This window comes from Dermacentor andersoni, chromosome 3 (assembly GCF_023375885.2).
Source record: "Dermacentor andersoni chromosome 3, qqDerAnde1_hic_scaffold, whole genome shotgun sequence".
In the NCBI taxonomy this organism is placed as follows: Eukaryota; Metazoa; Arthropoda; class Arachnida; order Ixodida; family Ixodidae; genus Dermacentor; species Dermacentor andersoni.
In genome coordinates, this window is record NC_092816.1 from 18,341,570 (window position 1) to 18,367,092 (window position 25,523).

Genomic DNA, 25,523 nt, shown 5'->3' on the forward strand with positions numbered 1-25,523 from the left:
CAAAGTGCGAAAAGCACGAAAAGGCATTACGATCAGGAAATGCATCGCTACAAAATCGCAGTGCTTCATGCAGGCAGCCTAAAATCGTATTTTGGTGCTATAGTATGGAGTTCCGGCGACATGCTGGGCGGGCGCCAGATTCCTCGCCGATCCTCCACATGGGTGTGTGCCACTGTTCTCGAAGGCAACACCCTTTCAATGTTCTTTTTCCTTAGTGAAATGGCACAACCCACTCTGGGGGATGTAGCTCATGTAATAAAAATGTATTTTAGGCTACCTACTGCTGCCAGATTGTTGGCCAATGACCCTTAGTGGGTACGCGCCATAAACGCGGATTATAATAATCGGCACCTCGGTCAAGCGAGGCTCACACGATATGTGCCCCCTCTAGAACTGCTGGTGGCTTATGTGGTTGACTGTAGCATGCAATGTGGTGCCTGCGGCGTCGTAGGACGAGCGCTGCAGTAGGCAGAGCCACCAGTCATTGCTTTGGACAGGCGTTGAAGAGGAGGAAGAAAAGGTAGTGCCGAATCGCAGTGGGCTGATGAGGCCGCGCTTCGTGGCTTCGCAGGCCACGGCGCAGTTTCTATGAGCGTGTGCGCGCAGAGCGTCGCCGCCGCTCTCCTGCTCCTGACCCTCGTCTTCTCGTCCGCCGGAGCGCAGCTGCAGCCACAGGCTAGCGCCGGATCCGGTGATGGCGGCAGCCAGGGTCAGGAGTCGCCGCTTCAAGCCCAACAGTCGGACATGGCAAGCCAGCTCGGCGACCAACAGTCTCGGGTCGCTGCGCAAGAGTATCCATTGGTGCAGCAGCCAGGAGCGGCCGTCGACCAACAGAGCGGCGCAGCCAATCCCAGCGACCAAATTCCAGAGGGTGTGTATGGAAGGGAGGAGAGTCCGCAAGCAGATGGCGAGGCACCTGGCGTCTACGACTGGGTTCCCCCGACTGGCTACGTACCCTACCCTGTTCCGCCTCCTAAAGAGCAGCCGCAGGAGAAACCGCAGTACGATGAACCCCTCCCGTACGCCCTGCCAGACAATAGGCAGGTGCCAGCAGGGCCATACGCGGGCGCAAGAGCGAACGAAGCGTTCCAGACATGGTACGCGGCTCAGCGTCAGCATAATGGCGTCCCGCTGCCCTATGCGTTCAATTATTACCCCTACTCACTTAGCAACGCTGCCGAAGGCTACGCGCCGTACCATCCTGGAGCCGCTACGCGCTCCACTCATCTTGGCCCAAAATACGTAGCCCCAGTAAAGGGTCCTTACTCAAAGAACAGCAGGGCCGAGGCTGCTGTCGGGTGGCCGAAAGATGTCCTTGTGCCCTTTCCAAGCCAGATTGTACAGAGCGAGCCAGGTTCTCTTGCGCCTGGAGTTTCTGCTGGTGAAGGCCGCACCTCTCTGGAAGCGGGTGGCGCCTCAGCTAACAAATCGGTAATCTCTCGTATGGCTCGCGAAGACGCAGCCAAATACCATCACGACGATTCAAGCCTCGCACACTACAGCAATAACTCATCCAAGCCCTTTTACCTCGGTGCACTTGGTAACAGTGCTCCCAGTGGTTTCGTTGGCGACAACGTCAGGCCTGGTAACATTGTTCTCGGCAGCTTTCTTCCTGACAGAATCGTCCGGACGCTTGGCAACAATATTTCGAGTCAAGGAATTTCTGCGAACATCCCTGCTGGGGCTCCTGGTGACAGAGGTACTCTTCCTGCTTATCTTCTGCCGCCCAAGCAGGTGATACAGGCCGGCAACAACCTTACACTTTTCTACTTTCAACTGGACAACGCCACGCTAAAGTCGAGCCCTGGATTCCGTGTGCTTCGCAACGAGGCTAACGAGCGCGCAAGCATCGGCGACCACGCCGCAGACGAACACGCGCAGGAGAACCGCGCAGCGTATGACCACCACGAGGAAGACCACGGGCAGGACCATCACGTGGGAGAGAGCGACCACGTCGCGGACAGCAGTGACCAGCACGACGCGCGTCCCTCGCCTACCGACCACAGCGGCGCGTCGTCTCTGAGCCGCTCCCAGCGTTCAGCCGATGACGGCACGTTCCTGGGCAAGCTGTCCGAATGGGCGTGTCTAGGCCGCACTGTGGATGGCGAGACTGTCTACTGCGACAGCGTCCTAGACTACGCGCGACTCCTGGCCGTGCTCGGGACGGCCACTCTCGTTGTTACCGTGGCGTTCGTGTTCGTCATCAAAAGCTCGGCGGCGAAGAAGCAGAGCAGCGGCTCGTCCGAAAAGAAAGCCCCCGCCGATGCCGCGGCGGACGAAGAGGAGAGAGTGCCGTTGAGGGCCGAAAATGAAGAGTGCGACGACATCCATTGCGACTTTCGGGGCGATAGCCCCAGACAGCTCTTCGTTGAAATCTTGAAGCGCGACATGTTCAAGCAGCCGAAATAGCCCATTGTGGTCGCACTTTCTCCCTTTCTTTGTCATCAAACCCGGCCGCTAGCTGCATAGCGCACGTACACAGGACGGCTCGGTGCTTTGCGGCGTACCGCATTTTCTCCTTCATGACGTCAGAGGTCTGTTTAGGTATCATAAAACGCCTGAGCTTGCCGTGTGGAGTGCCATGTTTCTTTTTTTGTACTGCTGCAGCAGAGTGCCGCTGACAACCGCAGCAGAAACGCGCCATCGAAAGCTGTCTATACGATCTATAGTACCTGCCGACTAGCTAGTTCCTTCATATTCGAGCATTGTAGTCGGTGACAACTTAAAAATCGTGTGGCAAGTACACCATTACCCAACTCGAAGAGAATGTGTACGCTCTCAGTATTTTCGTGCACCACAGCAGAACCTACGGTCACCTCCACAGCGGGGAAGGAGGGCAAACACAACTTATCTGTTCGGGCTTTGTTGCCGCGCCAGCATCTGCGTTTGCAGACCTAGCAAACTTGTCCCTGCTGTACGAAACTATTGAGACAAAGCATGAACGTGTCGGCCAATTAGGTGTGCTCATTTCCGTGACGTAATGGCGCACACTAACTTAGGGCGTCTCTCGGGAACTGTTCTACAGCAGCGAGGATGCACAGTAAGCAGGTGCGGTGCGGTTTTGTGGGCGAAGCTTGTAATATAGCGGATGTAATTTACGGTAGCAGGCCTCTGATACCTACTACCGCAAATATTGATAAGTACCTTCACTGATAAGAACAAGACAACCTTTCAGCGTCTCGCCAGAGTCTGGAGTTCTTGCAAGTACTGCTCTGCACATAAGCGCGACTCGGACCAGCTCACGCAGTTAGACACATGGACTTCCCTTTTCTTTCTTTTTTTTTTTTTTACAGTCACGAAAAACAAAAGAAGAGTGTGTGTCTTTCTGAATCTCCCTCCTCCGAGTTTCGTTTTTCCAATAATTGCAAATGAACTAGCTGGCTTTCAGAGCTGAGCGCATGTGCCGAGTTTCCTTGTAATCGCAAGGTTGTCATGGTAAGCGTCTCCCTACTCACCCACTTCCATTAAAAACGCGCATGCCCATCCCTCAACTTGCTCCTTTTTTCTGTGGTAGCGCTTTACCGTAGTTTATATGGTAAGGCAAACGAAAACCTTGAATCATTTGTGGGGAGCTACGTCTTTGCTGCTACATACACACACTCGTGTACATATAATCGGGCACAATGGTCGATTGAAACTGATGTGGGGCTTCCGCCACTGCCTCCACAATACCAAAAAAGAAGCCACTCTTACCGCGAGAAGACGCTTCATTGGTACGCTCCAAGAGCAAAGATGAAAGACGACGCCGCGTTGAAATTTCCGCACCTGCAATCCGTTACGTCACGCACTTTGACCCCATCTGCTCGGACCTAGTTAATCTTTTATTGGTAAAAATGGACTACACGTCGTGTTCTAAAGGCGGCAGACTGAACTTGGGAATATTTTAAGAGCTTTTACTGAACCATAACGGCCAAAATGCAAAAAAGAAGGCTTGGCAGTCTTTCACGTCACACTGACATACCGGCCCTCGGGTACCGGCGCAAAAAACAGAGAAAAAAAAATGATTTTAACTCTCATTTTTTCTAACCATTAAACCTTTTACAGCGAAGGTATAGTTAAAGAACACTTTATCAATCTCAACTGACTCGGTGCTTCCCTTTCGTCGTGCTGATTTCTAGAAACAGAAAGGAGCATCACTGCGAGTTATATCGTGCCGGTCATGCATGGCAGAAGCATCCGTGCCACTGTAAACAAAGCCTTTAACTAAACATCTATGCCTCAGGGCAAGCTTCAGGAAAAAAGAGAATAATGCAAACCCGCAGTCAAGGACGGCAGAAAACTATGTGGGCTAATGAATTTAGGAAATTCTCAGGCGCAAGGTCGGAATCGGTTGGCGCAGGACAGGGATTATTGGAGATCGCAGGGAGATGCTTTCATCCTGCAGTGGACATAACATGGGCTGCTGCTGATTATGATGAACATTAACACTGTCGGTAACTTGCAGAAACCATTTCAGTATGAATGTCGCCGTTAATGCGTTCAGCATTGAACCAATGTAGCGATAAACCGTATTACCACCGCCGAGACGTTATGTATGAAGCGTAAACTGCAGCCTGGCTGCACCCTTCCGTACGCGCTGCGTCTTCTAGCGAGGCGCCACGAAGTCCGCGCGTGGCGCGGGTCTGCATCCCGTCCCTGCTATATACGTGTAGTGGTGTCTGTGGCGCGAGACACTCTTGACCGTGCTATGCAACTGTGTGAGCGCCGTTTGCACGTTGCCGTTGTTCTGAACGTGCATGCCCGAAACTCGTAGTTGTGTAGTTTCCTCCATCGGCACGCCGTAGAGCGCGAGCTCGATTCGTATGTCGGTCTTGCGACGTGCGTGTTTCGATCCCAATATTCTTATGTACGAGGACTTCTCAAGGGTGCTCTTCATGCCCGCTGCTTCCATGTACGTTTTTACGATGTTCGCAGCTGTTTGGTTTAACCAGTGGACCATCGGACTGCTGTGCTAAGTGATCAGGGTTCCAAACCAACCGTCGGACAAATTTGTGTCACTGAGTATACAGGGTATTTCAGTGAACACTTTCAAAATTCTTTCAAGGTTGCCTGTGGCGGATATCACTATTCTAGTTCATGAGCTGGTCTACTCGAAGCGGCGGACAATACTTGCACAAAACACTGAGATCCAAAATCGACTAATTAATAAAAGTTCACTAATTAAGTTGTTAACTATTTACAATATGGCCCATATTGCAATTTACAAATTCTAGTCCTGGAGTTCGCAAGGCGGATCCACTTGGAACGAAATTTCAAGATGACACCAGTTTCGAGATATAAATTCCCGAACTTAGCGGAGAAATGCATTGGCGTTCCAGTTAATTTGTTAACAAAACGTCGTTTCATGCACTGAAGCACACAAGTAACTGGAATGGCAATGCATTTCTCCGCAAAGTTCGGGAATTTATATCTCGAAACTGGTGTCGTCCTGAGAATTTGTTCCAAGTGAATCTGCCTTGCGAAGTCCACTGCTAGAATTTGTAAATTGCAATATGGGTCATAAGAGAGTTAGCTAGAAGTTAATTAGTGAATTTTTGGTAATTAGTCCATTTTGCATTTCAATTTTATGTGCAAGTGGTCTCGCCGCTTCGAGTAGACTGGCTCATAAACTAGAATTGAGCTATCTGCCACACACTGTAAACAAAAGTTAGCCGACATTGGGGTTTTTGCGGCTCATGAGCTTTGAAGACTACCTTGCACCAGAAAATTACTCTGGCATGAGGCAGTAAAATGCGTTACATTACATCGTTTTACTACCATCTCTGAGAAACGTAGTAAAAGGATGTCATGAGCCGGCTTTGCGACGTACGGAGTTTTAGATCACGTGACCAAAAACCATCTATTGAGAGTTTAAAACCACGTGATCTGGAACCAACCTGAAGATCACGTGATTAAATACTACCACTTTACTCCCTAAGGTCTCGATCATTGCAAGCTCCGCCCAATCCAGTTAAGCCTATGCTCGGCGACAGGCACGGCCGCGGCAGAAATAGCAAAGATCGATGCCGTGGCGGTGCATCCACCAGCGGAACGGCAGAACGTTGGAAACTTGGAACGTATGTACGTACGTCGCGTAAGAGGTGCCTCAAGTGGACGCGGCTTCCTGCCGGCGCGCCGCCCGTTGCACGACCGACGAGCCAATCGACTGCATTGCGTCAGTGCGAACTCATCGAAAAATAATGTTCCGATTCCGCTCTGCACGGCGAACCGGCGTGGCCATGCTCGCATTCAGCGACAAAAATCGCCTCAAGAATCGTTCCTGGACCGATCCTCTCTACGGCAGGTAAATATCTTGCCGTTCGCGAGGGATACCGCCATCGGCCGGCAGCCTACAAACGGCGAGTTGTCGCGTCTGCTGCTCCGGCCGGAAGCAAGCGTGTCGGTCAAAGTTCATTGCCAAGCACAAGCCCACTTTTTCATGCTTCTACGAGCTAGAAAACGACTGTCTCTTGTCCACTTTGAAGCTGTGAACGGAATCGTCACGACCCACTGTAGCACAAAATAAACAAAACGTTGGTAAGTTATAGTGACAGTCAATGGAAAGCCTCACGCACTAGAAATAGATGCGATCATGTCTAGCGGTCTCACCAATTCAAGATGAGGGCATATAATCTCGTAAACACGACAGCTAGCGCTGTAGGAAGCGTGTATACGAGCGGTGATCATGAATTTGTGCTCAGTAGGCGTCAAAGAAGCCCGTAGGCCATCCACTATTGCAAGCAGACGGAGCTGCACGGACGGCGCGCTGATGGGCTCGTGTTCGCCAGCTAAAGCGGGAGACACACGGCCCGATTCGGTGTCCGATCCGGCGTCCGACGCGCCTGAACGGCAGCCGGAATCGAGGTGTTTTGCCGTGCCGAACCGCCGGATCGGACGTCCGGCGTGCGACAAACCGGGCAAATTTTCATCGTCTGATGTGTCCGACAACCGCACTGACCGCACCGTCGTTTGGCCGCAGCTAATGTGACGTTCTCTGACGTTCCCTCCACGGAGGCGGCGCTGGCAGGCCGGTTTCTCGCCGTCTTTTTTTTTCCTTGCCTGCTGCAGTTTGTTGCCGACACGAAATAGTTACCAGTTCAATAAAGTTATCTCGAACGTGTGCTTATTATGCAAAACAGCGCCTAGTACACTAGCGCTAAGCTACCGTCGAAATCGGGAGCCGCGACGCGAGGGCCTTTCCGTGGGCAAACAGCACACACCGACCGTCTGAGCGAGGCTGCTCGCTTCGCTTGCACGTTTGCCCTTCGCAACGACTGCGTCGAGTAAACCAATTGTATTTAATTACGGGCTACCTAAGTGCACAGCGTTAATTGTTTTGGCAAAAATAAGCCCTCTTCATCGAGCTCGGGCTGAATCAAGCGCCGTCGGCCGCAGCGTCCGCCTAGCTCTGCCGGCCGTATCGCTGGCTGTCACCGGAGCCGTCAGTGGACAACGCGCCGTCGTGAAGTGTTCTGTCATTTGCAGGGGCATAATTTTATTGACAGTGTTCACGTAAAGCGAAGCAGTGTTGTGCGGAGTTGTTTATATTGCGTTTCTCGACGTGAATATGTACTCAAGCGGGGGGGGGCTGGATCTGGGCGGAGCTTACGCGCCGCTCGACCGTTCGGATACACGCACGTTGGATCGGACGCCAAATCGTACCGTGTGTCCCCTGCTTAAAGCTCGCTCATGGTTCGGCGTAAGTCCCTGTATATTCTTTATAAATAAGGAAGCCTACCTAGGCACTGTAAACCCAACAATTGGGGCCTAAATGCCTGCCCTCCTCCCAGCTGCGGCTTCGTTTGAGCGACAAAGTCCGATTTCGAAGGCCGTGCTTTTGTAAACTGCATGCCACTGAAGCGGTTGCGAATCTTGAAGGCGACATCCGCTTCATTTTTTTTTTAATATATACAGTACATTTTCTTAAACTTCGTATAAAAAAGTGCATATTTATACAAAGTTAACACTTCTGGACCCAAGAAATTTGTTAAAGTGTCCCTACCGATTGTTGTTAGGAAAAAACACGTAATTTTCTCATTTACGATACATTTTTCTAAAAACCGTAGAGTGGCGCCACTGCAGTATTTGTTTGGTCGACATACCACGTTGGTTGTAGTGAATGCACCTTGCAGTAAGGCGGTATTTGAGTTATATTTTAGAAGTGCCTAGACAAAATCTGCTCCTTGTCGTGTGCAGTAACCATCGCAAACCCTCCGGACTTGTGTAACGCCGTTAGTTCGCCGTGTGTTTCGTGCGATCTACCAGTGTCGACAGTGAGTGTCTTACTACAGCGCCCGTCCGAGCTGCCTTTGTTCTGCCGAGCTGCCTGCCCGCGCTCTCGTGAAAAGTCTGGTACTGGAGCTTCGAATCGTAGTGTATGGAAGACTGTTGAAGGTTGTGCTTTTGTGGAGCTGGAGTTCATCGGAAGTTCTACAGTGCTTGCGCCAGAAAAACGTCGGTGCCTCGGTACCTTTGAGACGAAGGAGCGTTGGCCAAGTCTTTTTGAAAGGTAAGCAAGTTTGGCCCTTGCGCGCATTCTTGAACTTATGATTTACGTAATGAACGTTGTGTAACTAGCTAGAGCAACGCGCTTTCTGATCGTAGGTTGGCCGTCTTGATGTGCACATTTAGCAAACAATTTCACGAAGGCTTCCTCTGATGTTACAGCGTACTTGCATTCTGCTGTAAAATATATGCTACCCGCCTTGATTGCTATGCGTGAATGGGCACACAATTATGAAAACACTGAAAGTTGCTGTTCGTTCGGTAGTTTTCTGGCAAGAAGTTATTCGTTATATATGCATTCCCGCAAGTACAGTACATGTGTAATGTATCCGTCGATGTATCATGGGCTTCGCGCGTTGGCACACGATTCCTATGTTTGACGCTTAAGCAGATAGAAGCTTGTATGAAGATTTTTCTATGTATACAGTTTCGTTTGGATGACCACGTCGCGAGAACCTGTGTATTGTTTATGTTTTTGAGTGTCTTCGCGTATTTGTCTTCTATGTTGCAGACCCGTCATAGGCCGATATTACAGTAACGAAGTTTATTTTTAATCGAGACATTTCAGACACCGGCCTTTAAGAAAGACATAGACCAACCAATTCTTACGAACGGGATGCCAGCTCTTGCAATCGTAGGTTATACGGCAGTGCGTAATAAAGTAAGGACTGCGATTTTGTAGCGATACTTACCCCTCGATTCTATACCACTCTTGTCGCCCACCGCAAACGGCCGGCTGTTCCAGTACGTAGCACGGGCCGGGGCGACGGTCAAACCACTAACGAATAACGAAAAGGAATAGCATCGCTACAAAATCGCGATCTAGCTTTCAGAATGCTTTTCATGTGCTTAATATTTTTGTTTAATCCAATGCGCCACGTTTTACTGCATATTTGAGTTTTGTTTTTGATTGTCCTGGTAGCCTGTTGCTGATTTCGTTCCTTCCTGAAACTTCGCTTGTTACAAAATATCAGTGTAACCTCCTTAGATATAACAAAGAGACATTTGTGCAACCAGACGCAAATTCATGCAGCTGGCTGTGTGAGGCTCTCTTTGCAATTCCACATGACACTGGTAAATCACAAATTCCCAGGTTCACAACACAATAAATTAAACATTTCTTACTTTTGAAGGCTATGCGGATTCTGGAGGCATCCCTACATCAAGCAGGAACCTGCTGCACTGCTGGAAGCTGGACAGCACGACAATAAAGCACGTGATCTGTGTGCTTTCTCAAAGGTGCGTACAAAACTGGCGCTGCCTTTCGAGTTGTAGGACACATTTGTGTAATATGCAATCATTTTACTGTATTGCCATTTTCAGGATTTCTAGTGGCTGATCACGAATTTTATGTTTTGGTGGAGTGCCCTCAGTTTAATGAATTTACCTAAAGTAGCCTCCTCTGAGTTAAATATAATTGGACGCTTGAGTAATTATGCCTTATATACTCCATATAGACTATATTAATCTAGCCAAAATGCCTTTTTAAGAACCATGAATTGAGGTTTCGTGTCTCGAAAAATGCGTTGTACCGCCTAAAGACATGGTTTAGGCAAAAGTGCCTTAAGCAATGCTTTCGCACAAAAGTTGTATCATCAAGAGTTTCATAGAAGCCTGTGTGGTCGGTATGAAACATGACAAAGAAAGACATAGACCAACCAAATACAACATTAAAAGCAACACATTTTGGCTTCCATATGGAAGCCTTGTTCACAATAAGGCTAAAAAAAGTGGAAGTGCATATTTAATTAAGTAAGTTTTAGCATAAGATGGGCGTGGGCTCCTTGGTTTCAGATAAACGTGTGTCCTGTTGATTGCATCTCCAGGGAATCCGGGTACAGGCATGGCTTCCAATTTCTTTCCTGGCCGATTATGCTAGACACTATCCAGTCACTATTGTGTTTAGTCATTGCTGCATGCTCTGCCAAAGCATTTGATGCCACTCTTTTCTCATCCACGTAGTTCTGATGTTGGCGTAGCCATTGTTTAAAGTTGCCCATTGCCCTAATGTAGATAGTATTCATATACACATGTTATGTTTCAAAGGTCAGAATTCATGTCAGTAAAATTTTTGATACGGGTTGTTACTGGGATGGCTACCTCGTTGGTTTAGCATGGCTTGTCACTGGGATTGCTCTCTTGTTTGTTTAGCTTCCTGTCGGGTTCTTATGGATTTGATTTTGTGCACAATGAGATGTTACACACACACCTTGCATATACATGAAAAAAAGGTTTACAGCAGAGATAACATATATGCATGGGCATATATATGTGTCAATAAAATACCCGAGCCTCATTTCTGCCTACAGAAAAAGAAGTTATTTCTCCTCGAGGGCATGACTGCTTCCAATAATGAACCTCCAAGGGAAGGTTTTCTCTAATCCCCATTTTTGATATCTACATGCTTATGTGGCATGTACAAACTGGACGAGTGGTCTAAATTTTAAATTTGAGTAATAATTGCAATAAATAACTCATTTCACCTGTCTTCTAATGACTCTAAAATTCTATGCTTCTACCTTGCCAAACCTTTTATGAAATTAGTTTGATGAGGCCCAATATACAGGGCTTTCTAAATTGAAGGTATCAGTACCTATTAAAGACTGTGCTAACTATGAAAATGCTGCTTGTGTATGTGGTTTATTCATTTCTCAGACAAAAGCTTTACACCCAAGTGCAGTCAGTAAATCGAAAACAATTGCGTCTTGTTCAATAGTTCTCGAGCACTTGTGCGTCACTATAGTCGGATACAACTTTAGAAAAAAGGGGAGGCCCCGCCCAGATGACTGAAGCGCGACGTCCGATTGCCTCCGCGACTAAAATAATCCCGCTCAAAAAATCGTGCTTCGGAAACGCGCAATTCTCAGTATAAATAAAGACTTTGATGACTGGATTAGTAGAGCTCTCATGTGCTACAGCACATGCCAGATCGCGACAGAAAAATAACCCCGTGCCTTCCACAACGCTGCCCGTCGTCTGCTCTTTAGCTTCATTGCAAGTGGCAAAAGTAGAAAGAGCAACTCTGCATGGCATTTGTGCTTGCTTACATGTACACGGCAAATTTACTACTCCTGTTCCGAGCTTCAAATGAATCAGTTGCTACTGAACAAGTACTTATATAAAACAATGCATTTATCGCAACCATTACAAAGCCAAGATGCTCAGTGTCAGCGAAAGCACCGGGTTAAAGGTGAGGAGGGAGGTCAAAGCTTCGCATATTTCGGGTGGCAAACTGTCGACACCCTCGTGAAAACGCCCACAAAATGTGGAGAAAAGAAGAAGCAGCACGAAGTAGGACACATGTGCGCTGAGGTCGTGTGCACGATTTGTTTCACCACAACGAGATACCGACGATCGAGAAGATCACTAACGAGTTCTCGAAGCGTATGTGGTGTTATGTTTGTGCCCTGGGATTTGCCTGACGGAAGGCCAGTGCTATGGTTTGTCGACCGTGGAGGCAGCATTCATCCCTGCATGGTGCCTGCCTGCTTCGGACACGACTACGTGCACGGCTCGGGTTTCCTCGCGGCTGCACGGCGTCCACGACGGAAGCAGCCACCGGATCACGGACTGCTTTTCGGCCCCTCCCCGTCCCGGCAGCAATGCAACCCCCCCTCCCCCTCGTTTGTCCGGCGGCGCCCGCACCACAAACGACTCCCGCTGTGTTGGGGACAGTTTCCAAAGGAGGGCTGTGTTTCGACCCAGTGCCTTGCAGTTGGTTCCCTTTGTCCTTTGCGGGCCATAAAACTTGACCGGCGCACCATTCTGACCGACCGCCAAATCGTCCCGACGCCGCAGCGCGGTTCAAGGAAGCGCCGGCCACCGAGAGCGGCATTAGGACACCGGAGGCTGCCCGGACCCTCTCTCTCTCGACCTTGTTTCGTCCTTGGGGACTGTCTGGGGGATCTTTGGACTGAGGGGTGTTATTTAAGCAGCTTGCAGCTGCTCTGTTGGTCTCTGTCCTGATAACGACGACAACATGTAAACATTGTATAAAGAATTATTCGCAGAGAAAACTCTCCTCGTCTCTGACTCTGCGTGAAGCGAGGTCCAGACCTCCTGCCAGCCACACATACCTCGGCAAACGCAACAATGGATCTCCCATCACTGAAGCGGTGTACTGTGTGTCAAGCACAGCAGCCAAGCATTCTCCCGTGGCCTCTCAAATAAATAAGCAGTTCATTTGATGACATATTCCTTTTAATGGAAGCCCAATTCAGAAAAAGCAACGTCCTGCACAGATCATGCTCAATATAAGCGTTGGCATGGAAACGTGCTAAAATGCCGGAAAATCTGAATGCAAATGCAGTTATTAACCCTGAATAACTATGTGGGGTCCGAAATGCTCATTCGGGCATCCACTGTCCAGCTTCACACGAAAAAGCAGTAGTCAACGTGAATGAAATTGACAGCCACTCTTAGCAGCCTGCACGCCAAAGCACATTGTGCTTTGCGTGCAGTTGTGCTGCCCCTACTGTTTTTTCCAGCCCGTTGAGATGAATAATGCCAATGTCAGAAGGCCCAAAATACTCTATTGGGCAGCCACCTATGAGCATGACGGGCCCTGTGATGAAATAACAGTCATCAGGGCACGCTTCAAAGGCACTGTTACGTTTCGCCTACAACGCGCGGTAATGCCGGCGCGGATGCAACGGACGCCGGGGCTTTGTTCAAAACGGCGGACATTTTGGCCTGTTCGACGCCGCCGCAACGCCTACCCGCCAAGCGTGTCCAGGCGTGTTTCAGTGCCACGTGTCTTCGTGTGTGCGTGTGTGTGTGTGTGCCCTCGCTTGTCAAAGCGCGGCAGCCGGGGAGCGGAGTTCCCCGAATGAGGAGCCTGGAGGTCTCTCGGCTCAACCGCTCGCGCCGTCGTGGGCTCCTGCTGCGCCGTCCCGTGACCTTCATCCCGTGACCTTCCCTCCTTCCCTTTTGGACCGCGACGCCGAGGGTATAAGAGCAGCTGCCCCCGGACGCCAGAGGAGAGGCTCCGATTTGTACGGTTGAGTTACGTGCTCTCCCGTCTCTCCACTTCGGTCGACCTGACCGGCCGCTCTTTTGCTATGTTAGAATAAACAAGTTGTTCTGTTACCAGTCTTCTCATGCTTTGCCGGGACCTTCGGATGCTTCCAGTGCCCCAGGCCGCCAGGCCAACGCTACCCTTGGGGCTTGCGACCCATTGGCAATAACGGGCGTCAGCACCGAGACCCCAACAACTCGTGCCAGCGGTATGATTACAACAGCACCTTTAGCAGTCTGCACGTCAAAGCCCAGTCAAGCCGTCACCACTGTTGGTGAAACGGCAGCAATCAATGCGAGAATGACAGCCACTGTTGGCAGCTTGCATGCAAACACACATTCATGTGGTGGCATTGTTTATTTTGGTTACCTGGCCTAGGCAAGTAATGCGAATATGAAAACAATTATCAAACATCATTAGCTTAGTTAGGCCCAATACACTCAGTCGGGTAGCTATTAATAGCAGTAGTCGAGGGCACGCTTGAAAGGCACCATTAGCAGTCTGCACGTCAAAGCACAGTCAATCCGTCGCCACTGTTGGTGAAATGGCAGCAATCAATGGAGAATGACAGCCACTGTTGGCAGCTTGCATGCAAACACACATTCATGTGGTGGCATTGTTTATTTTGGTTACCTGGCCCAGGCAAGTAATGCGAATAAGAGAACAATTATCAAACATCATTAGCTTAGTTAGGCCCAATATACCCAGGCGGGTAGCTATTAATAGCAGTAGTCAAGGGCACGCTCAAAAGGCACCATTAGCAGTCTGCATGTCAAATCACAGTCATACCGCAGCCATTGTTGTATTTGTTTATCTGACCGGGCAAGTAACACCAATGTTAGCACAATTATTCACCCTGAATAGCTCTGCTAGCATTGTGCTAAAAAATGCTGAGTGAAGTTGAATGTGTTTTATTGAGGCAATTATTTAATTCACAAGCCATCGGCATGTCGATCAACGGCCAGGTTCAGACAATGTCATTTGTGAAGTAATAAATGGTGAAAGTTGCAAAAGCTCTTAGTGCACTGCTTTGCTGGGCTCCATTCACTGAATAATGTCTTTGCAACGGTGAAAGTGTCAGACAGAAATCACACCCCACTGCACATTGTTATTCGTGCTGAAAATTTTCACCATCATATGGGATAGGCAGTGAAACCGTTTGTTTACTAAGACTGCATGCATGAAAAATTCAACAGCATAGCAAGGTGTTTCACAATATGCAGCCTTTCATGTGCACTTCTGGCTAGCTGCCACATGCACTGACGCATAAACATGAACAGAGGTAAGAGGCAAAGTTACTGTGCAACCCACATGACGCTTTTAAGAAAATGTATCTCTAAACCTTTCTGTTTTGATAGGCGATCAAAATTTGTTTTGAGCAAGTTGGTTAGTCACATTGCAGCAACAGCACAAGAAACAAGGACAGAAAACGCAGCGAGTAGGCAGATTGAGAAGACGAGGTAGACCAGCGAGAAAGGTTTTAATGAGATGGAAGAGGCCAGTCGTGCAGTGTACAGGAGTTAGTGCTTTGAATGAGATTGGCTAATGAAAATGTGTAAAGACTTTGCTGAAAGAAAACTAGCAAAAACAAATGCTAATATAAAATAAAAGGACAAATATGAGTAAGTGCAAACACGCATGGAAGCAGGAACGCTGGCAACACAACTTATGCGTGACTGTGCCACAGCACGCATTCTACAGCTTGCGTGCGCGGTGAGCACTGGTGGAAAGAAATCAATCGACGGTGCTATACACAACGCTCGAACACCGCCGTTAGACGCTCGGCTATCTCACTGTTGACAACAATCATTCACGCTAAGTTGACGGCGGCAAATCTTTGCATTGGAGGCTTCTTTTGCAAATATTTTCTGTTGAGACGCTCGTAGGTTTGTTTCACGCACGCACGCTTTTCTAATTTCTCCTCAGAATGGTTTTGCTCCATCACTCTACCCCGTCCGACGGAAAATGCAGCGACACGGTACACGAACTCACCCGCAGCTGACAGCAGGCACCAGACTTTGTCAAACTTTTCTTGTCCTAACTTCACTCGGGAGCGAAATAAAAAACATGGAACAAACAGGCAGGATGTGTGTATGCAGCAGTCACCGAGGCATCCTGTTTTCAGGCAAAGCATAGCGCAGCATCAGCAATGCTCGCTGCAATGTTCCTTCGCCGGATCACGGCTTAGAATACACGCACGCGGCACAGATGCCGCATCGTAAGCTCGCAGTAATATTTCCGGCATGATAGACAATGACAAACTGTTTGGGAATTCACTGTGACGAGGCATTGACGCGCACAGCTGACGCGACTTGGCCTAGTTCGAAGCCCGGGCGGCCATCTTCTCCGACGGCGGGCCACCGGCCGTCCAGCGCATGACATCAGTCCAGAGCGCGCAACCATTAGTGGATGCTCGTGTGCATCCGCCTCGGAGGAGTAAACGCCCCTGTTTTTCTAAAGTTGTATCCGACTATAATCGAACACAGCTTGACCCTTGGCCTAATACTAAATCAGGCTTGAAGCTTTCAATGTCTGCTAATCGCTAGAACAGCACCAGATCTCATTCTGTGCCAAGGGGTGGAACGCATTCGCTTAGAGCTAGGCAGATGAATGTCTTTCTTTCGCATTGAAGTTCCCAATACTTTCTAGTCTTAGGTGAAAGTACACAGCTCAGCACAACGCACGTATGGTATACGTAAGGGTACTTTGTTCTTTAAACCATATCAACAAGAAGCAGCTACTTCCGTTTTTGCAAACTTTACCCTATTTCCTAACCTTTCCTTGATCAAAAGTGTAGAAAATTAATCTGTGCTTGTTCTATTGTTTCACAGGTAGACATCGGCGACGGTGTATATGTTGAAAAGTGCCTGCTGAAGAGGCTGCGCCTGGATGCAAACAACTCAGGCTTTCAGTTCGCGGGGGGCCTCCTTAAGGCTCCTTTTACAAAAGATGAGGTTGAAGGGAGGCGCTACACATGGATGCGCAGCGATTGTTTGTGACATCGTCACTGCTGGCAGGCCTGGCCTGCCTTTTCGCTTTGTTCTGGGTCTTCCACGTTATCTACTCGAAAAGGCCCACAGGGTTTTGACATTTATTGAGCACTGCTTTCTGGATTTGAGCTACACAAAGCTGCAGGTGAAAGCATTGGATTTAGTCAATATTTACAAGAACTATTGCTAGGCAAAAAAATTTTCAGATGCATATCCTCAAGAAAGTTTCTGTAAAAAATTATTTTCCCTAACAAAAGCACTCGTGGGTTCTGTGGCTGGCAGGTTGCCCAAGCCATGTAGCACAGTGCTTGCTTTAAAGGGACACGAAAGGGAAAATTTATTTGAGCTTTATTAAATCATTTTTCTACAACACCGAAAAAACAACTCCCTCCATGAGAATTGGCTTGATAAGCCAGATAACTTGCAAAAACGAAAACTGGTGTCGCCACCACCACCTTATAATTCCTGCACCAGCTCGCTGTGATATGGAATTTGACGGTGTCTGTTCGGGTCTAGTTAATGGTCTACTGGCCAATATTGATGAATTCTGTTGTAAAGGTGTCAAAGAATATACTTAGTTGAAGTATGACTCCACACTGATGTGCGGGCACTGCATAAAACTTGAAAGTTAAATCTTCATTTTCTCATCTATTAATCCGCTTATTGCCACAATGTTCATGAATACAGTTCTGAAAGATTGTTTTATCAGTCTAAAATGATTTATTGTTTCTCTTTAGTATCTCTGTAATGGACCTTTAGCAACAAAATGTGTGTTAGTATGCCACAGATATTCTCAGCGGGGGCAAGAGCACCAGCAGCATGCTCAGTGATTCTGTACCAACTGAAAATTTGAAGGATGTCCTGTGCCACTAGGGTTAGGCCAACGTGGCTCTGTGTTAATCACCATAAGTGTATTATGCAAAACTTAATGGCCCAGAAATTGGTAATTCAGGGGGGAGTTGAATTAGCTGTTTATTTTTTTTCTTTATCATGGACTTCTCACATTACACTTCGTCACAACGCATTCACTTTAAAGTAACTGGAGAATAAGGTGGTTTGGTATTCAGACATGCCTTCTGTGTGTAAACAGTGTTAGATGAGCAATACAAAGATACACCATAGATGCTGACTGACAACATGAAGGGGTTTGAGGGCAGCTACAAATATACATCCTTGTAGTCGTACCTATAGCACTATGTTCAATTTGTCACACAAGCATATGGCATCCATCACAACTGCATGCCTAGAAAGAGACAAGGGCAACACACTCAATTACCTTTTATTCTATCTAAGAAGCACTACAATATTTAGGCAACGAAATTGACATCTGGCTTGTACCCATAAGTACTGCAATACAGTTGTGCAACATGTTGCTCTTGTGTGGAAAAAGGGCTGCATACGTTTTCTTTGAGCACAAGGGGGAGTGGTATCAGTTAAAGCCTCTCCATCCACGCGCCACTGCCGCTTTCTTAAGTAGCGACAACCTTTGTTGTGCGCCGCCTTTTCCCCTCACATCAAATCCGGTTCCAGCATTTCCAGTTTCAAAGTTTCCGGTTCCGGCTTTACCGCTTCCTGGAGTTGTGCTGCGGGAATTTCCGCTTTGACTGCCGATGGTGAGATGCCCACGCGTGCTTAGCAGAGCTGTGGTAGTCACCATGAGAAGAATGCAAAGGCGACAAGCTGTTGTATTCCGCTGAAGTAGTAATTCGCGGTCGCTGTTTTCTAAATGCACGAAAAATGGCAGTGGTCTCCAAGCGCCCAGGCACTACATTCCACAGTACGTTGTCTCGTGGCACAACCCATCGCAGGTTGACGCGAACACGATCAGATCGCTGGTTACAATAGGCGTTGGTACTTGGATGGAATCGCATTCACAGTTTAAACCGCAGCTGGTGCAATTAAAGCCTCTCCATCGACGCGAAAGTAAACAACGTTAAGAAAAACATAGCGTTACTTCCACTCGGAACAGGAAGCAGCAGCTACGGAAGTTCCGCTTGACGCCGGAAGCTAAGGGGGCGAGTGGCAGAGGAACGTGGAGGAAGAGGGTAGGTTGGCGGTACTTAACCTGGTCGGCGGAAACGTGTATGGAGGGGCTTTAGTATCAGTTAATGGCTGTTTTCACATATATGTTTTGTCGTGTGTATTAGCAATCACCACTTTCCTTATCTGAGTGAGGTCATTTTTTAGAAAGTTTGAATGTTTATAGAACATGTTGCTCATGGTTGTTGCAGTTTTCTTCCTAACTATCCATTCATTGCACTGTGCACCCATGTCTTGGGCAACTAGCTGTTTGAAGGTCAGCATGCTATCGATGGGTCTAATGATAATCTCTAGTGCCCTCTCATTTGCTTGTTGCAATACTTAAGAGTTAGATTTTGTATATTGTGTCACTTGTTTATTTTCACTGTACTTTAGTTTCACTACATCTTGAATGTGTTGTGATAGTTTTTCTTTTGCAATGAAAGATATGGTGGGCAGTTGCCGACACTAATGTTTCGCTGGGACAGTAATGGTCATTAGCAGCAGATGCTAGCTGCCCTTCAGTGCAATGTTTTTATGTTGCATAGTATTGTTCATGATCCATTGAATGCACTGCATGCGCTTGTTGTGGACAACTGCCTGTTTGAAGAAATTCAGTGGGTCTAATGTGAACATCTCTACTACTGACTTAGCTTCACTACATCTTGAATGTGTTGTGATAGTTTTTATTTTGCCGTGACAGATGTGGTGGGCAGTTGCCAGCACTAATGTCATAGTACGAATGCTTGCTGTATTTACCACATGGTTGTTTCATTTCGTCTAAGGCAGTAGTGGCCGTTAGCAGCAGATGTCATTTGGCCTTAAGTGCAACATTTTTATGTTGCATAGTTTTGTCCATAATCATCCATTGAATGCACTGCAGACCCATGTTCTGGACAACTGCCTGTTTGAAGGAATGATCTGCATATTCAGTGTGTCTAATGTGAACATCTCTAGTACTGCCTGTGTATTTGTGAGTTAGATTTTGTATTGTGTGTCATTTTGTTTTCGCTGTGCTTTAGTTTCACTACATCGTGAATGGGTTGATAGTTTTCCTTTTGCAGTGAGAGATATGATGGGCAGTGGCCAGCACTAATGTGATAGTACGAATGCTTGCTGTATTTACCACATGGTTGTTTCATTTTGTCTGGCGCAGTAATGGCCGTTAGCAGCAGATGCCATTTGGCCTTAAGTGCAATATTTTTATGTTGCATAGTTATGTTCATACTAATCCATTGGATGCACTGCACACCCATGTTCAGGACAACTGCCTGTTTGAAGGAATGACCTGCATGTTCAGTGGGTTTAATGTGAACGTCTCTAGTACTGACTGTATATTTATCAGTTAGATTTTATATTGTATGTTGCTTGTTTTCACTGTACTTTAGTGGGATTGCACATTAAATGTGTTGTGGTGTATTTTATTTTGCTATGAGAGATCTAATGGGCAGTTACCAGCCCCCAGTCTGTGTATTAGTACAAATATTTATTATGCTTATCACAGCATTTTATAAGGCTATAGTTTTGTGATGATTAACTCATGCCTGACTTTTTTATGAGAAACATGTCACAACTAATAAACAATCACTCATGCTTGGGATCCATGAAATCATCCTTGTAATCTTTCAATTGTCTTCGAAATACTTCCACATCAGGCCCAAGAAACTCCAGAACGCGCTTGAAGAATTACTCTCGGAAAGAACCGAGAAAACCTGATGAACGAGGTAAAAAAATACTCCGAGATCAGCTCCAAGAAACCACAGAATGGGCTTGAAAATTCCTCTCAGGTAGAGCTACGAAACCTTGATAACGAGGTAAGAAAATACCACGACATCAGTACCAACAAACTCGAGAATAGGCCTGAAAATAACTCCCAGGAATAGCCTAGAAAACTGGATGAATGATGTAAAAAAGTAATCCCACATCACCTCCAACAAACTCCAGAATGGGCTTGAAAAATTACTATCAGATAAAGCTGAGAAAAGTTAATGAAGGAGGTAAAAAAATACTCTCACATCAGACCCAAGAAACTCGCGAATGGGCTTGAAAAATAACTCTCAGGAATAGCCGCTAGAACTTCGTGATGGGAGTAAAAATATAGTCGCACTATCGTCCCTAAAAACCTTCCCACAGATTAAAAAATTACTCTCGTTTCTACATACAAAAACTTGGTCAGCATGGTAGTAAATTTTTACCTCGACTGGTACGTAGTAAAAAAAACCCAGAAACGGGAATGCGATACAGGACGAGCGGTTTACTCCCGTTTCGCGTTATTTTTGTTTAGTGTGCAGGCAACCTTTAAAAAAATGTGAAAGTGCTCGCTGAAACACCCTGTACATATGACGCCTATTCGATTCTGCCCAGCGTCGAAAAAAAAAATAGTTTTTTTTTTTTTCGTTGAAGAGCGGAATGTACGCAGTGGCTCAGGTTGACTTAAAAGATGTTCGTTGAAGATATACTTAGGCTTTCATATCGACAGAACATTTCAGTTTTCTATTTTTGTGCAAGTCGTCCGTTAGTGCAGCTTCGTCACAGTCGTTACAGTCGAAAATATGTGGCCGTAAAAAACGCAATTGTCTGCGTAGCTTAGGCGAATTGTTGATGCAATGTTGTCCGGGATGTCGTTGATAAAGATAAGGAAGAGCAAGGGCGACGATTATGAGACATGTGGTGTTCGGTCACGAGTCCTCTTCTGCCATCAGGATCGTTTTGGATCATATCATCAGGATCATATCCATTATTGACATTTACTGCAATATATGGCCACTGGGGTCCGCAATTGTAAACATGAAAATAAGGAGATGGCACTGCGGCCTGCGGAACCGCTACACGGCCGCACATGCGATAAAATTTGAATAAAACAACAAAAGAATCTCCGGTGTATGCAACACGCCACTTCTTGGCACTGTAAGAATCGCACCGCTGGCACGAGTTGTTGGAATCTCAGCGCTGACGCCCGTTGTTGCAAATGGGTCGCAAGCCCCAAGGGTAGCGTTGGCCTGGTGGCCTGGGGCACAACTGGAAGCATCCGAAGGTCCTGGCAAAGCATGAGTCGACTACTAACAGAACAACTTGTTTATTCTAGCATCGCAAAAGAGCGGGCGGTCAGGTCGACCGAAGTGGAGAGACGGGAGAGCACGTAACTCAACAGAAGAAATCGGAGCCTCTCTCTCGGCGTCCGGGGGCAGCTGCTCTTATACTCTCGGAGTCGAGGGCAAGAGGAAGGCCTCGTGACGAGACCACGTGACGGCGATGCACGGACAGGCTGAGAGACACGTTGAGACGAGTGTAGTGACGCATCCGCCAAGCCGGCGCCGGTCAGGCCTCCTCGCTTCACACTTGGGGAGCTCCTCTCCCCGGCTGCCGCGCTTTGACAAGCGTGGGCACACACACACACACACGCACACACGAAGACACGTGGCACTGAAACACGCCTGGACGCGCTTGGCGGGGAGGCTTTGCGGCAGCTCCGAACGGGCCAAAATGTCCGCCGTTTTGAACGAAGCCCCGGCGTCCGTTGCATCCGCGCCGGCTATACCGCGCGTCGTAGGCGAAACGTAACAGCACCTGACGCGACAACCTTCAGACACAACGACCCCATGACGTCAAAGGTTGACGGCAATGGGCTGACGACAGTACAATCGCTACGACAAAATGGCGTCGATGGAACGACCACGAGGGCATAAGCTGCCTTCTGTTCCATTGTGATGTATACTTTCGCGTCCGCTTTCCACTTGACTCGTCGCGGTCGAGCAGCACATGGTACACAACACAGCGCTCCGCTGTGTGAGTGAGTGAGTGAGTGAGTGAGTGAGTGAGTGAGTGAGTGAGTGAGTGAGTGAGTGAGTGAGTGAGTGAAATAACTTTATATTAGGTCCAGAGAAGACGCAGGGGGACCCCGCGCCACCCGGCTAGTCCTACGTAGGGACCGCCAAGCCGAGCTTGACGGCCCGATCGCGGGCACTATGGACGGCCAGGGTTTGGTCGTTGAGTTCGGGGCTGCCCTGGAGTGCAGCCCACCTACCCTCGCTGAAGGAGGTACCGATGGCTTCACACTCCCACAACACATGATCCAATTTTGCTGTTAGTCCACAGGCAGGGCAGTCCGCACTGGGATACCTTTCAGGGTATATTGCATGAATAACCGCAAGGTTATAAGGATACGGGCACGGGCTTGAAAATGTTGAAGGGTCACCGCCTGCGCCCTGCATAATGCAGGGTGCGGGAGGGGGAATATCCGTCTTGACAGATAGTAGTGTGAGGAAACCTCATGGAACGTGAGCAAGGGTTCCCCGCGGGGCAGGGGGACTACGGAGGCGGCGCGGTCAGTGAGTCCTCGCGCGGCCTCGTACGCGCCGCCCTCGTTATGGTTTGAGGGAGAGCCCTCAGTCGACCCCAAGTGAGCGGGAAACCAAGTGAGAGAATGCGGAGATATACTTTTGGCGCTTTGTATAATGCGGAGGGCCTGAGCGGAGACCATCCCGGTTTGGTAGACCTTAATGGCTGCCTTGGATTCGCTATATATTGCCTCTCTGCGACCATCGAGCACAACCAGCGTGATTGCAACCTGTTCGGCTACCACGGGCTTCGAAGTGCGTACTGTGGCGCAGCAAGTGAACCTGGAATTAGAGTCGACGATGAAGACGGCGAATGCCTTTTGTTGGACATATGCCGCGGCATCCACGAAGCTTGCCTCAATGTGGTTGTTGCGGACACGCAACACCACATTGTGGTGTTGCGTGTCCGCAACAACCACCAATGTGGTTGTTGCGGACACACCAACTTGTTCCGACGTTGTTTGCGGGGTGAATATTGCGGGGAATGGGCGCAATTTACAGTTGAGACCTGATGTTGCTGGGGATCCGCACGGCGTCGGCGCACTAGGCGACAGGGCGGCCCGCCGATCGAGGTGCCGGATAGCCTGAGCAGCTGTGAGCGCTCTTGCGCCCCGATTATTTCTTCGAGCGTGTTGTGGACTCCGAGCTTGAGCAGGTTTTCGGTGTGAGTGCTTACAGGTAAGCTGAGGGCAAGCTTAAAGACCTTTCTGATGTGGGAATTGAGCTTGTTCCTCTCTGCAACATGCCAATTATGCATGGCCGCCGAGTATGAAAGGTGGCAGAGCACAAAAACATGTATAATGCGGATGAGATTGCCTTCCTTGATTCCCCGGTGCCTGTTGGCAATCCTCCAGATGAGGCGGAGCGCACTCTCCGTCTTGGCGGTGATCTTTCTGACTGCGGTTCCATTGGCACCGTTAAGTCTCGATATACATCCCCAATATTCGGAGCGAGTCCACTCTGGGCACTGGGGACCAGTAACCACTGAAAAGCCGTATTTCGCTTTCGGACGCACGTTTCCAATCATGATGGCCGCCGCCTCTGGGTCTTTTCTTGTTGGGAAGTAGTTCAGACTTGGATGGAGAACATCTGAGCCCAGTGGGGCGGAGGAAGAGCTCGGTCGCATCAATGGCGCTCTGCATGGCGGCCTCAACTTGGCCGTCGGTCCCGCCGACGCACCAGATGGTGATGTCATCTGCGTAGATGGTATGGTTGGAAAGCCCTATCATTGCGATGTTGAATAACGTTGGCGAGATGACTGAACCCTGAGGTGTGCCGCGTGAACCACTTGCGAGAGGTATCCGATCTTGAGCAGTCAAGCGAACTTGGCTACCCCGGCTCGTAGCGTCCGAGATTGCATCGGTGGCAATGCGATCTAGGAGGCCACGCCCAGCTGCCAGCCCGCATGGCGCGCCGCCGGGTGAAGTGAATGCACTGCTTGGGCGTGACCCCCCGAAATTGCGCCTGGGAGATCTCGGAGGCCAGGTTCAGTTGCAGCTGCCTGCGCGGCGCACCGTAGAGAAAGAAAAATGAATGCTCTAATCCTTCGCCGCGGTTACAGAATGGTGCGACTCGGGCAGGATTCCGCGTGTCCCCTGAGATTACGCCGGGATCTCGGAGGCGCCGCGCAGTAGAATCGAATGTACCAATTTCGCACAGCCGCGCGGCGTGGCGCGGCTCGCGCAGCCCGGCATGCGCAACATAGGTGAGTGGAGAAGTGTGTCGTTGCTTGTGTGCAGCTACGCGCGGCGGTGAGAAAAACCTGAGCGATGTATTCGGCGCGCAATGGTTGCGTATTTTTTGGTTTCGGATACGAATCTACAGTTCGTTATATCCATTGGCAGGACAATTTCACTTTGTTAAAAGGAGGCTTAAATACATAGATCTCTATGGGGATTTCAAGGGCAATTTCATTTATTTCGCTATATCCATTATTTCGTTATATCCCGTTTTGTTATAACGAGGTTCGAGTATACCTGGTTAATTTAGGAAATTAATACACAAATTAGACTTTAGCTAATGATGTGACGATGAGAAAGCTGTTATTGCGTCCTAAAAGTAAAACATCCCATTCAATCGTTCTCAGCACGCCGTGTCCTGCGTAATTATTTTTTCCATGCTTTACTCTTACTCGTACAGCGCGAAATACTAGATGCACCGTGTGGATACGTGACCGTGCCTCGAGAGGCGGCTCTGCAAGAGGGCAAGGAGGGGGCGGTCTAACTCCATTGGATTGGATTGGAGCCAACTTTATTTGTGCCTGCAGTTGGGCGCTCGCCCCAGATTTTCTTTATGACCACTAATCCTCTTCGGCCCCCTCCTAGCACCATGAATGGACCAGTGTTTAAGTGCCTTCCTGCACAGCCAACAAACATGAAGAATCATTCCGTAGTGTAAAGAAGAGCTCCTGCGTCCCACACGGCGATGCTCTGTTCATGTTGTCCCTTTTGGCGCGTAACACCACGCGGCGTCTTATTTAGCGAATATGCTTGCTGCAACCTATACTACCTGTAAAACTACGAACCTTACTTCGTGTAGAACGCATATTCTAATCCATTGCTGCCTCTGTCAGTACTTCGCCCTTCTGGCGAATCTGTGCACCTTTATTGCGAAGCAACTATAGGGACACTCTAGGCGACTTTTCGCCGTCGCTGTGATGTTTCGCATAACGTCATA

General features: G+C 48.5%; 1 long non-coding RNA gene across 1 annotated transcript; it reads left to right on the forward strand.

The window, feature by feature from the left end:
* Positions 1–7,962: 7,962 nt before the first annotated feature.
* On the forward strand, positions 7,963–20,119 carry LOC126519940 (uncharacterized). Its single transcript, XR_007596721.3, has 3 exons — positions 7,963–8,488; positions 9,618–9,723; positions 16,333–20,119. It is a non-coding gene; the product is annotated as an uncharacterized lncRNA (long non-coding RNA).
* Positions 20,120–25,523: the final 5,404 nt, after the last annotated feature.